The following is a 13,155-nucleotide window of genomic DNA, read 5'->3' on the forward strand; positions in this document are numbered from 1 at the left end:
AAATCAATTCTACCCGGTTTCAAAATCAAATTAATTAACTAAATAAGAGACAATTTGAAAAGATAAATAAATAAATTAAAAACAAAACTTATTAATTAAATTTTTGAATACTCGAATAAAATTGCAGACCTAGCTACAAATATTACAAATGTTTATTTTATAAATTTACCATCCATTTATACAAGCACCTACACAACTGTGTCAAGTATTTTGATTATTTACCTTTGAAAAGTATAATTTAATGCCTCGCGAATTTAGTTTTTGTATTGACTATATACTTTATTTTAAATTTGCCTTCTCAGTCCTACTCCTCACAATTTACACAGATACTTATGTTAAGTAACCCATTTAAATAAGATATACATTTAAATTAATTTAATAAAAAGCGACAACAGATTTAAATTTTAAACGTTAAAAAATTATTAATTACCCGGGATTTGAATATATTTAACCTATTTAAGGCTATAAATTTAAAAAGTATATGTTGAGTAGTGTGATAACTGATCATGATTATTAAAACACTTAACTTTTTATTTATCACGTTTAATTGAAGCTTCTTGCAAGAGCTATTGGATTCCGGCCAAAAATCTCAGCTAATCATAAATCAAACTACAGGAAACAGGATACAGAAAAAATAATGCCAGTAATTTTTTTTCGACCCCAAAGGACTCAGTATTAAAACAGAACGTGACAATCTAGGGATCGAATAAAGTGGTATAGCTGTTACTACTACTAAGTAGTAGGTAACTAGAAAAAATGGGCAAGGAAGTTGAGGAGACAATCTGCGACGTCGCTGTAACAGTAACCTGAAACTGTCGAGTATAATTAGAGTTGTGCCAGGCTATTCAGGATGGCACGAAAGGGCCATTGCACGCGATATCTAATAAAATTGCTATTTCTTATATTTTTTTTATTACTATTATCATTATCATTACCATTATGGTTATCGTCATTACTATTTTATTCCTTTATTATTATTTTTATTTTTCAATCGCTGTTCGCTCAAAGACGCGAGTTTATTTATTATTCTTGTCTGCTCTTAAAATATATTTAACGTCCAATAGTTTAAGTTATTGCGGATAATAAATATAAATCTCTGAATAGAATGAAACTTTAAATTATTTAATTGATGGTACTTGATCAAAGTTAACTTATTTTATATACCTAATGAATTTCTAAAAAAAAAAAATGTTTTTTTTCTTTTTTTATTGGTAGCAAATATTGATTGTAATAAATGCTACTGATTTATTGAATGACTATCAGAAGAATGTTTAACTGTCAAAAGTCATAAATACTGCGTTAACAAGAAAGTAAATAAGTAAATATACATATATGTAGTATGAATTTATTTTTAGAATATCAAATATCTTTGGTGTTATTTCAGCTGCCAGGTGGCTAATATTTTTTTACACTAGATAATGAACATTAATTTAATAAATCGTTTTTTGATAAAAGTATTTCCAGTTTAAATCAAAGAAAAAAAAACATTTTTAATCAGCAATGAAATTGAAATTTGGGTTTTACTATTATGGTAAATCGGGCCAAAATTAGCCACGATTTTTAAGGGAAAAAAAATTTTTTTCTTCACGGGGTTTAGAGAAAAGTGGGGTAAGTTGATCCTCCAAAACATTAAGGCTACGCTGAAAAAAATAATCGGTAAAATGATTCGTAAACGGTAGCCGCTACCAATTATTTTTCGGTAGCCGCTACTAATTATTTCGGTAATTGTTACCGAAATATTCGGTAGCGACTACGAAAAATAATTGGTAGCGGCTACCGATTGCCAATAGGTTTTTATGTAAAATTTCCTAAAAATAGGAATTTATGTAAAATTAAAACACTATGTGTAAAAAATTCCTACAATGCCTTAGAATAGAAAGCATAAAATTTTTGGATTTTCAGTGCTCCGGAATTTTTTACTGCAAACTTAAATCTACCGAACCCAATTTAATCCTTATTTAATAAAAAAATATTTTATTCGTTCCCAGCTATAGCTCAAGATTTCTTACCCTCACATTTATTTTAAGTTCATCAATTTAAAAATAAATTTAACACGTATTCGTAAGTCCACACACGCAAAAAAGAAAACTAAATAATTTATCTTTATAATTTTCTTTACTATTTTAATAGCTATGCAAATAATTATCATTCAAACCATTAAATTTCATTTAATAGCTCTTTTTAAAAGTATCTCTTTTCTGTCTCTCCGAAACATTCCAATAAAACCGCAGTCATCTGGGTTTGTTTTAATTTTTATCATACCTTCCATTAGAAGTCTATAAAATAAAAATAAAATAAAAGTAACTTTAACGCGGAAAGTACAATAAAGATCATCCAAGTATGTAACGCTCATTAAAACTAAAACATGAATCCATACACATATATAAATACATTAAACCAACAAACATAAAACAGCAGTAACTCGACGGTTGTATAAACTGCAATTCAATAAAGTGTCGATTTTACGTTTATTTTTAAATGGACTTGCATTTAAATAGGATGGATGCGCATTAATGAATAGTCAAGGTAGATTATCGTGCCTTCCTCAGGTGTAAAACGTTGAGTTATTGATTTCTCTGTTGGGTCACGTTACAACCCTCTACTGCCTCTGGCTCCACTAACCCTCTAACCCCAACCGTTATAACACTACTACACTAGTTAGACTCTTGTTCTAACGCTGCACAACCTGCCGAGCAACCTGAACACTATCAAATTTATATTCCCATTCCATCTATCCACCTACGATTGTTAACATATATTATACAAAATATCTAAATCTACATCTCTATCTATATTCTACATATGTACCAATTCTGAGTAGTCGACTATTCAAAATTATCCCTTTCGAGCCTCCAATCATATTCAATATTCCATTTATCTATTGTCCAAAGGTTTGACACATGTGAAACCAAAATCATATATATATCTAGATGTATGTATACACATACCTCACAGTAACGTTTTGCATCGACGCTTGTTAAATTTACATTTTCAATATTCAAACGTCATACAAATGAGAATTTCTCTCTGATCGTATCGTGTCTCAAATTATTTACTTCGTGTTTACTTTTATACAAGGAAAATAATTATGCTTAAAATTTTAAAAGCTTGTGGAATATTTGTGATTTTAAATTATCACGAATAATATATGATACTGAAATTAGCAGGGTCATGAAATTGACAGACAATCAACAATTTACTGATTTTTTTCCAACATTAATTACAAAAAAAAATAAAACTAAAAATATACACATTTAGAAAATTAAAAAAACTACAGGCGCAATTTTTTTAAATAATTTTTTTTTATAATTTATCATTTTTAGAAAAATCAAAAAACTATTAGATGTCGGCTAACTTCAGTATCATAAATAAGTCGACGTATAATAATTTTTTGATTTTTTAGAAAACGATAAATTACGAAAAAAAAAAAATATTTAAAAAAATTGCACTTGTAGTCTTTTAAATTTTCTACATGTGCATATTTTTAGTTTTTTTTTTTCTTCAAATTTAATGGTTCAAAAAAAAATCCGAAAATTTTTAATTGACTGCTAACTACAGGATCGTAATAATATCATGACATATTGTATTTTTGTTATTGAAAGTAATTAACAAAATATTAGAAAATAAAAATTTTACAATTTCGACTGAAAAAATATCAGTATCTAGGATAGCAATTTTTTTATCTCACTATCACTGGGTGTGAGTGTAGCCAACATCAGACAAATTGAAAATTATAAGTAAATAGAGGAAATAGTTAAACAAATAATATTTATAAAAAAATGCACTTCTTATTTTCAAAATTTTTTAAATGCACATTTTAAAAAAATTTCATTTTATTAATGGTTTACTCTATTTATTTATAATTTTAAATTTGTCTGATGTCTGCTACTTTCACACTCATCTATCACTCCTTCGATTGATGAAAAAGAATTCAAAAGCAACTCATAAAAATTATTTTAAACAAAATTCATTTGTACATAAATTCAAAAAATGACCTGTTCTGAGCAGGTTATAATAATAAATTTTCATTTTACTTAGTACTAATATTTAAAGTTCTTACAAAAGTTGTAATAAAAATTTAAAAACTTACATGATCCAAATTTGAAATGGCGGCAAACGACGTCAGGCAGGTCTGCTGTTAGGCTAATTAATAATTATTGATTGCACCAAACTTGATAAACACACTTAGCTAATCACTAGTTAATCCTAAACTCACTGACGAATAGATGATAATTAATAATAACAATAATTAATTATTTAAAATAGAAGTGGTTAAAAAAATTCCGTATTTTTATTTTCAAAAGTTTCATTTTGCTTTTTTCTTTTCTCCCAACACTTCAATTAACACCGAGAAAAATTATTTACCCTCACTTTGCATTATCCAAACACTTCACTCACAACACTTTCAAGGAATTTTAAAACACTTTACACTCACAACACTTGACACTTCACAAAAAAAAAATTACATTTACTCAAATCAAAATGGCGGCAAATACTCGCGGCATAAAATAATTATTTTTACAAAAAATTTTAAATTAAAAAAAAAATTCATTAATTAAAAAATTAATTTACTCAATCGATCACTAATTATTTTTAAATGCACATATATAAATAATAATAAATAAAAGTAAAGTCGATCATGGGTGATACTGAAGTCAGCCGGCGTCTAATAATTTAAAAAAAAAAAACAATAAATTATAAAAAAAAGATAATTTAAAAAAATGCACCTGTAGTTTTTAAAATTTTCTACATGTGCAATTTTTCAGATTCTTTTTTTTTTGTAATTAATTGTTTGAAAAAAAATTCAAAAATTTTAAATTGTCTGCTAACTTCAGACCGTGATCATGAATGACAACGAACGCCAAGATCTGGACAATGGAATAGTCGTCGTAAATTAATGTAATTATTTATGTAATTTATATTTAAAGTACACGAAAAATTATTATCTCCAAACACTAGTTAGATATTAAAGAATGATTTTTTATAAAAGTTTTAATTAATTACGCCGTTAAAATACTTAATTATTCAATTAAATCGCGGACGCGAAACTGCTTGCCACTGTCATGGCGGTGATACAAAACTTTAAGGCGACGCAAGCGCTGCGTAGCGACAATCGGAACGGACATGCGCAGCATAGAGCAGACGCTTTGTTGTCATGCGCAGTAAGCTTAAGCTCAGTCGGTCGCCCGCCTGATTGTTGTTTACAATAATCACGACGCTTTGGTAAAATAATTAGTTTATTTATTACACAACTTAATTACACATGTGTAATTACTCCAAATAAATTCTTAAGTGATCAACACATATTTTGGAACAATAAATAGAGTGTGTCAGTAAAGGTAAAGTTTTAAATAAATTAATTTAGTGTTGGCTTGGTTATCGCGTCATTGTACATCGAGTTCGTTGTCGTCATTTTAATACTTAAATAAAAGTAATTAAATGTCTAAAATTAATTAAAATTGTTATTTTTAAATGACTGTGCAAGTTTTGTGATTAATAAGTTGCAGTGAATTCATTTATTGTTGAAGGTTATAAATTTGTGAGTGTTGAGGCAGGTTGGCTAGCAGTTGAAATAGCGGGAAATGTAAGTTGGTTTAAAAATTCTTTAAAAATTTTTTGCATTTATTTATTGAAAATAAATTTACTTTATTACTAAACGTCTAATAAAAGATTAATATTTGATAATTATTTATAAAAATAATCATTCCTTAAAAAAATTTTTTAAAATACAATTGAAAATTATGAGTATGAGTGCAGACATCACACCAATTTAAAAATGATACTGAAGTTAGCCGACGTCTAATAATTTTTGGATTTTATTTTAGACAGTAAATTATGAGAAAAAAAAAAATTATTTTAAAAAATTGCACCTGTAATTTTTTAAATTTTCTACATGTGCATATTTTTAGTTTTTATTTTTTTGTAATTGATTTGTTGAAAAAAAAATCCGAAATCTTTTAATTATCTGCTAACTTCAGGATTATATTTAAAATTATAAATAAATAGAGTAATTAATTAGAAAAATAATATTTATAAAAAATGTACTAACTAATTTCAAAAATTTTTAAATGCAGATTTTTTAATGAGTGTGAATGTAGCAGAGTCTTAGTCAGACAAATTAAAATTATAAATAAAGAGTAAATAATTAAAAAAAAAATATTTTTAAAAAATGCACTAATTAATTTGTCAATTTTTTCAATGCGTATTTTTTAAAAATTTTATTTTATTAATTATTTACTCTAGTTATTAATCATTTTAAATTTGACTGATGTCTGCTACATTCACACTCGTATTTTTTTTTAATTTTATTTTATTAATTACTTACTCTATTTATTTATAATTTTAAATTTGTCTGATGTCTGCTACATTCACACTCACTTGGAAATTGCGTCATTAATGGTAAATTTAATAGCCTCATTATTATCTTGCATGTTTGAAAAAAAAATAAAATTTCGATTTATTTATAAATTATGTATTAATTTTTATTTGATTGACGGTTGCTTAAAGTTTTATCGATATCTCGATAACTCATTGAGAAAAATAGATGTGGGTTTTAATTAAACGGAAAATTTAATTTTATAAAATTAATTATTTATTTTAAAATAATTATAAAATCTATTACTTACAAGTTAAAGTAATTTAATAGCCAAGTGATTTTTTAAAAAACGAACTACCGAGATTCAAATCTCCCGCGCTTTTGCTAGTTGCGCGCGCTGTCACAGTAGCGTAAGTAGCCGTTGTGCGCCTTCTCCCCTCGGAAGCGTCGTTTCGGACTTGGGACCTCAAAAAGTGTCATGACGGCGGCAAACTAACGTCTCTTATGTACTCGCGTAATATTTAATTAATTTATTGCAATAATTCAAACTAAAAATTAGTAATTAATATCACATTAGCTCCATGAAGTCATTAGAAAGATATTGTGGTAATAACTTTTGTAAAATAATTGATCTTTATTGGCTAAAATATTTTATTTAAATTCTCACTGCTCTTGACTCGAATCATTTTACTTTTTTTTGTAATTTTATTTATTTGAATTTGAATAATTAGTAACCATTTTATCTTAATTGTATAATTATAATAAAATTCAAGTTAGAAAAATTCAATTTATTATTTTAATTAATAAATTAATTTATTTAATTAGTATTAAAATATTGGAATATCTGGTATTAAAAAAATAATTAAGAAAATTAAATTAATAATCACTTTAATTTTTTCATTTCAGGGTCAAGCTCCAGTGCTGAAAAAAAAGAAGAAAATACATCGATGTCGAGACAAAGAGTCCTGATGAAACAAGGCAACAACTCGTCATTCGACAAAGATGGCCGCCGAGAGGGAAATTCAAATTCAAAAAAATTTACATCAGCGCCAGAGCTTGCAGGAGTTGCCGTCAGTCAGTGCGTTCACTCAGTCGACGCCAACTTGCACAAAAATTTATTCAATTATTTAATGGAGACAACGACAAGGTAAGAATTATTTTTTAGAGTCGAAAAATTCGAATGTAAATAAAAGTTTTTGTTAATTTCACAAAATCGATTATTTAAATTCATTAATTTCATCTCAGTATCATTTTAATAAATAATAGTGAAGTATTTAATGAATATTAAGCATTTCATTTTATGATTCTGATGCTTGCTGACATCTAATAATTTTTGTATTTTTTCAAACTGATAAATTATAAAAATATTTAAAAGAATGCACCTGTAGATTTTTTAATTTTCTACACGAGCGTTTTTTAGTATTTTTATAATTTTATTTACTTATATTTGAATAGTTAGTATTCATTTTATCTTAATCGTTCAATTATAATATAATTCAATTTTTTATTTTAATTGATAAATTAATTTTTTTAAATTAGTCCTAAAATATTAAAATGTCTGGTATTAAAAAAATAATTAAGAAAATTTAATTAACATTCGATTTTATTTTTTTTTTCAGGGTCAAGCTCCAGTGCTGAAAAAAAATCAGAAAATACATCGATGTCGAGACAAAAGGTCCTGATCAAACAACGCAACAGCTATAGACTTTCAACAAACTAGGCCGCTGAGAGGGAAATTTAAATTCAAAAAAATTTACATCAGCGCCAGAGCTTGCAGGAGTTGTCATAGAGAGTCAATGTGCATTCAGTAGAAGTCAACTTGCTCAAAAATTTAATCGATTCTTTATTGAAGATAACGACAAGGTACGAATTATTTTTTCGAGCCAAAAATTTAATTAGAAATAACATTTTTTGTTAATTTAACGAAATTAATTATTTAAGTTAATTAAATAAATTTCAGTTTTTGCAGATGCTAAAAATTTTTAATTTTATTTTTCAGTTGTCGAAAAAATTTTGATGGAGTAGTCGTCAAGATCATCAAGATAACTCGAGTTTGCTTCCAGACAATGTGGATCCAGTGGCTGCAAATTTATGATAACGTCCGCCGAGGTAACAAGACATTAAATTTTGTATATATAATAATTTTTGTCATAAATTATTACATGTTGACTAATGACAATTATTATTTTTTTACAGAAACTGAAAGAAGTGTCTGCTGGTCTGGATGTTTCTCGGCGTGGTGAGTGAATTTAATTTATCAAATTCATGATTTTTACAATTTACGAGTGTGAATGTAACTGACAAGTGCCAATTTTTTTAATTTTAAAATAAATGATTCAAATGCAAATCGAATAAAAATTAAAAAATGCGTGTCTAGACAAATGGAAAATCAGTAGGCGCATTTTTTCAAATTCATTATTTTAATTAATCAATTTCTTTGTTTAAAATTTCCAAATTGTCTCATGTCTGCTACACTCATACTCATTACAATTTATTAATTATGCAATTCAACAATATTGTTAAACTGTCTAAAGCCAAGTTTTAATTAAAAACTTGGCTGACCTTAATCTCCGTAATTATCATCGTTCCATAGAAACGACAAATTTTTTTTAAAGCTTAAAGCCTGGAAATTTTATTCCACAGCACAAATATATGGCATGACAATTTATATATTCATGCTTAAAATTAATTGTCATGTATATAAATATATACACGATTTGTAAATTAATTAATTAACGATTGCTAGTAGAAGGACCTTTGACTGCCTTCGATCACTAATTCTTTAGGGCAAGTTATTTAAGTTCTTGAGGTGAACGCAAAATTCAAGTTGTAAAATATCAGGACGTGGCATGCAGAGAAAAACTGATTTTATTTTAACGGTAAGAAATAATTTGGTGTAATAAAAAAAAAAAAGAGTTGAATTAAATATATTATTTGTTTAAATCAATAAGTGAAAGTTGATTAAATTATAAAATTATTAAACAAATTGTGTTTTTATTTTCTAGGCGGGAAAATATCGCCGCTGCAAAGGAAAATTTAAATGTTTAATTTTAAATAAGCTGACCTGGAGCTTAAAAGGGTCACCGCTGGAATTAATCCTGAGCCGCCATTCGAGTTGAAGTGAATGAAAAATATTATTTAATTATTTTTCAATAATTACTCAAGATAAAAATAGAAATTAAGGTAAAAAGAATTTTATAAAGTTACAAAACTATAATTTGCATCATAGTTTTTTTTTTAATTTCACGAAATTGATTATTTAAATTACAGTCCAGTCGCGTTATAAGTCCGTCGTCTTATATTTCTTGGAAAACATCCCCTCTATGGCTACGAAAATAATCATGTACATACTCACACGCTTGCAAAGTAGGGGAAGTGTGAGTTACGGCGTTCAACTGCTGAGCAGAAGTGGGGGTACAGGAATTCTGAGAATTATATTTCCCTACACCCCTGTAGGCGGACATAACGCGATTCGACTGTAATTAATTACGGTGACATTTTAGTAAATAATCATAGAGTATTCAAATTGTTGATAATTTTTTTAACTCTTGAAAATTTCTGGTTTAATTTTTCAGTTCGTGCGAAGATTTCGATGGTGGTTGGTCCCAAGACTCACATTAAGAGAAGTTGCTCGCAGATTAAATGGCTCCCGATGCTGAGCCTTTAGAATTACGGCCGCCGAGGCAAAAATTAATTAATATCAGATAGATACAATTTTTTTTGAGTAATTATGTGCTTATTAATTAAAACAATTAATTATTTTTATAGAAACTGAAAGAAGTGGCTGCAGGTCTGGATGTTTCTCGGCGTGGTGAGTGAATTTTTTTATCATGATTTAAAAATTTTGACAGTATTACAATTTATATAAGTTAACAATATTGTTGGATTGCATTTTAAGTTGAACCCTTAGTATTTGGGTCACATCTATCTCTAATTATTTTAACTCTATCATTACAAAAAACTAAAATCGTAATTTTTTAACGTCATCGCGTTGCTTTTTCGAGTTCTGGGCTTTTGTCTCAGAACTTCTTGTTATCTATGGCCGAATCAGTGATTAGGATCATATTGTTCATATATTTTCGAACAAAATGACATACAATAGAGTTAGATTCGTTGGAAAAAAAATTTTACTGTTGAATTATTTCTGATAAAAAAGAATTTTTTTATTTGTTCTATCTCTCCTGTTTTTTTTTACTGTAGGTTCATGTTCTGAGCTTTATTTCTTTACAAATAAAGACGACGGAAGTTGAACGGGTGAAAATAATTACAGAAAGAGAATTTGACATTAAAGTAAACGTATTGTCGCGTAAACGTTTAAAGCGTTGAGGTCGTTATTTGAGTACTTTATCTGTTTTGTGGAATTCAAATGCCGAGTTTTACAAGTTTCTCGAGTTATCTTTTGCTATTTGCGTGGGTAGGCTTGTATGGGTGTACTGAAGAAAAGGTTACAGTTCAACACTTTTCAGTCTACATGTCAAGTTTAATATTTATTTAATATTATACAGTTATGACTACTGTGATTCGAGGCTAAATTATTTTATGTAGTTTTAGTTTCAAGTGAAATGCGAATAATATAACGCGTTAAAGGTATTTTTAATTTTTTAATGAAAAGGCTTTTAGAACTTTCATTTTATTGAATAGAACATTGAAATTTTATTTTACTGTAATATGAAGTAAATGTCAAGCATGGGTTCAAATAAGAAATAAAAATTTCTTTCATTTTCACCATAGGCTGGCGAGTCCCGCTCTTCTATGTATTTTTTTTTTTTTTTTAAAACGATATTGTCTAGAATTTACAACTAGGATGACTATTTCTAGTCTTCTAGAATGTATAGACAGATTGATATAAAAAAAATTATATGAAGTAACTGTAGAAACAATTTTTCATTGCCACCATAGGCCGGCAGATCCTACTCTTCCATAATTTTCTCTGTATTTTCTTGGAAGGCGATATCGTCTAGAATTGAAGGCTGTCATGCCTGTTTCTAGTCTACTAGAATATATAAATAGGTTGTGAAAAGAAATTATATGATATAACTGTAGAAAAAATTGTTTATTTTCACCATAGACCGACGAATTGTTCTACTTTATTATGTATTTTCTTGAGAGGCGACATTGTCTAGAATCAAAGACTGGAATAATTATTTCTAGTCTTCTAGGATATAAATTCTTGTTAGAATAGAAATTATATGATGTAGTTGAAGAAAAAATTTTTTTATTTTCACCATAGGCCGACTAATCGCCTTACTTTATGATGTATTTTCTTGGGAGGCGATATCGTCTAGAATTGAAGGCTGTCATGACTGTTTCTAGTCTTCTGAAATATATAAATAGGTTAAGAAAAGAAATGATATGATGTAACTGTAAAGAAAATTGTTTATTTTCACCACAGGCCGACGAATCGTTCTACTTTATTTTGTATTTTCTTGAGAGGTGACATTGTCTAGAGTTGAAAACTGGAATGGTTATTTCTAGTCTTCAAGGATATAAATTCTTGTTGGAATAGAAATTATATGATGTAATTAAAGAAAAAATTTTTTCATTTTCACCATAGGCCGATTAGTCGTCTTATTTTATGATGTATTTTCTTGGGAGGCGATATCGTCTAGAATTAAAGGCTGGAATGACTGTTTCTAGTCTTCAAGAATATCAGAAATTTTGTTTCAATAGTAATTATAAGATACGACTTTACAAAAAAGTTGGCTCTGTAAAAATAGTCGTTTTTTTTTTTCGCATATTCTAGAATTTATACATTTATACATATAAATGTTATCTTGAAATTCGTCCGAAATGTTTTTCAAAGCGTTGATTAGTTATCAACCCTTGAAAACTCGGATTATAGTCAGACTGATACTAATTTTTATTTTTTTTTTACTTTTTAATTTTCAAGCACAAAATATTAGTTCTTATTTGTCAGACTAATGCGACTTATCCGACATAGCAACTAATTATTGCTACTAACAAAAATAAAATCATTTTATGTCGTGTTATATTCCTCTTTCGGTGCTAGTGAATGTAGAGGTTAAGCTGACTGCCAGATGACAGCACATTCCCATTTCTCGCAAGTGCTCGTCAAGATGCCGGGACGTAATAAACATGAGACGACTTATGAAGCCGAGTCATGGGTCTCGAGGAAACGTCTCCCCATAATTTCTCATTTTCACTTACTCATTCTACTCGCTTATTTTTACGTCTTTCTTTGTAGCTGACGAGGCGGAAAGTAGCGTTTGCCTCATTTGTTACTTATATGGCTCAATGCCATGTGTAGTAACCATTGCCATACGTTTTCTCTCACTTATAGATAAATTTTATGACGATACTCGACTCACTGTACATGGAATAGTACGTTCGAGCATCTTGAGCTTTAGTTTATTCCTATTGATTTTAAAGAGCAATTATTCGGCGCGCATAATTATTTAAAATTTTGTATTTTTAAATTCACTGTAATATTCTTAAAATTATAAATCACATCCCGTGTAGAAAAAATTGTAAAAAAAAAAAGTTAAAAAAATGTTGAGTATTTTAAACTTCAACGCGTGACACAACGACGAACTTTTTGTAAACGTTTTTTAAACTTTTGAAAATTCAAAAGAAAAATCAATCAATGTCTTGATATTATTAAGATATGCTGAAACAAAAATTGTCCAGAAATAGTTCGAAATCAGTTTATTCTGAACGTATTTTGCACCGAAAAATGTTAATTTGTAGTATTAAGTAAATTGTTTTTTTTCTGTGTATTTTTAAAAGTTTGAAAATCGCTCAAAAAAAGTTCGTCATTGTGTCACGTTTTGGAGTTTAGAATGGTTAACACTTTTTTAACCTTTTTCCAACAATTTTTT

Source organism: Microplitis mediator, chromosome 7 (assembly GCF_029852145.1).
Source record: "Microplitis mediator isolate UGA2020A chromosome 7, iyMicMedi2.1, whole genome shotgun sequence".
Lineage (NCBI taxonomy): Eukaryota > Metazoa > Arthropoda > Insecta > Hymenoptera > Braconidae > Microplitis > Microplitis mediator.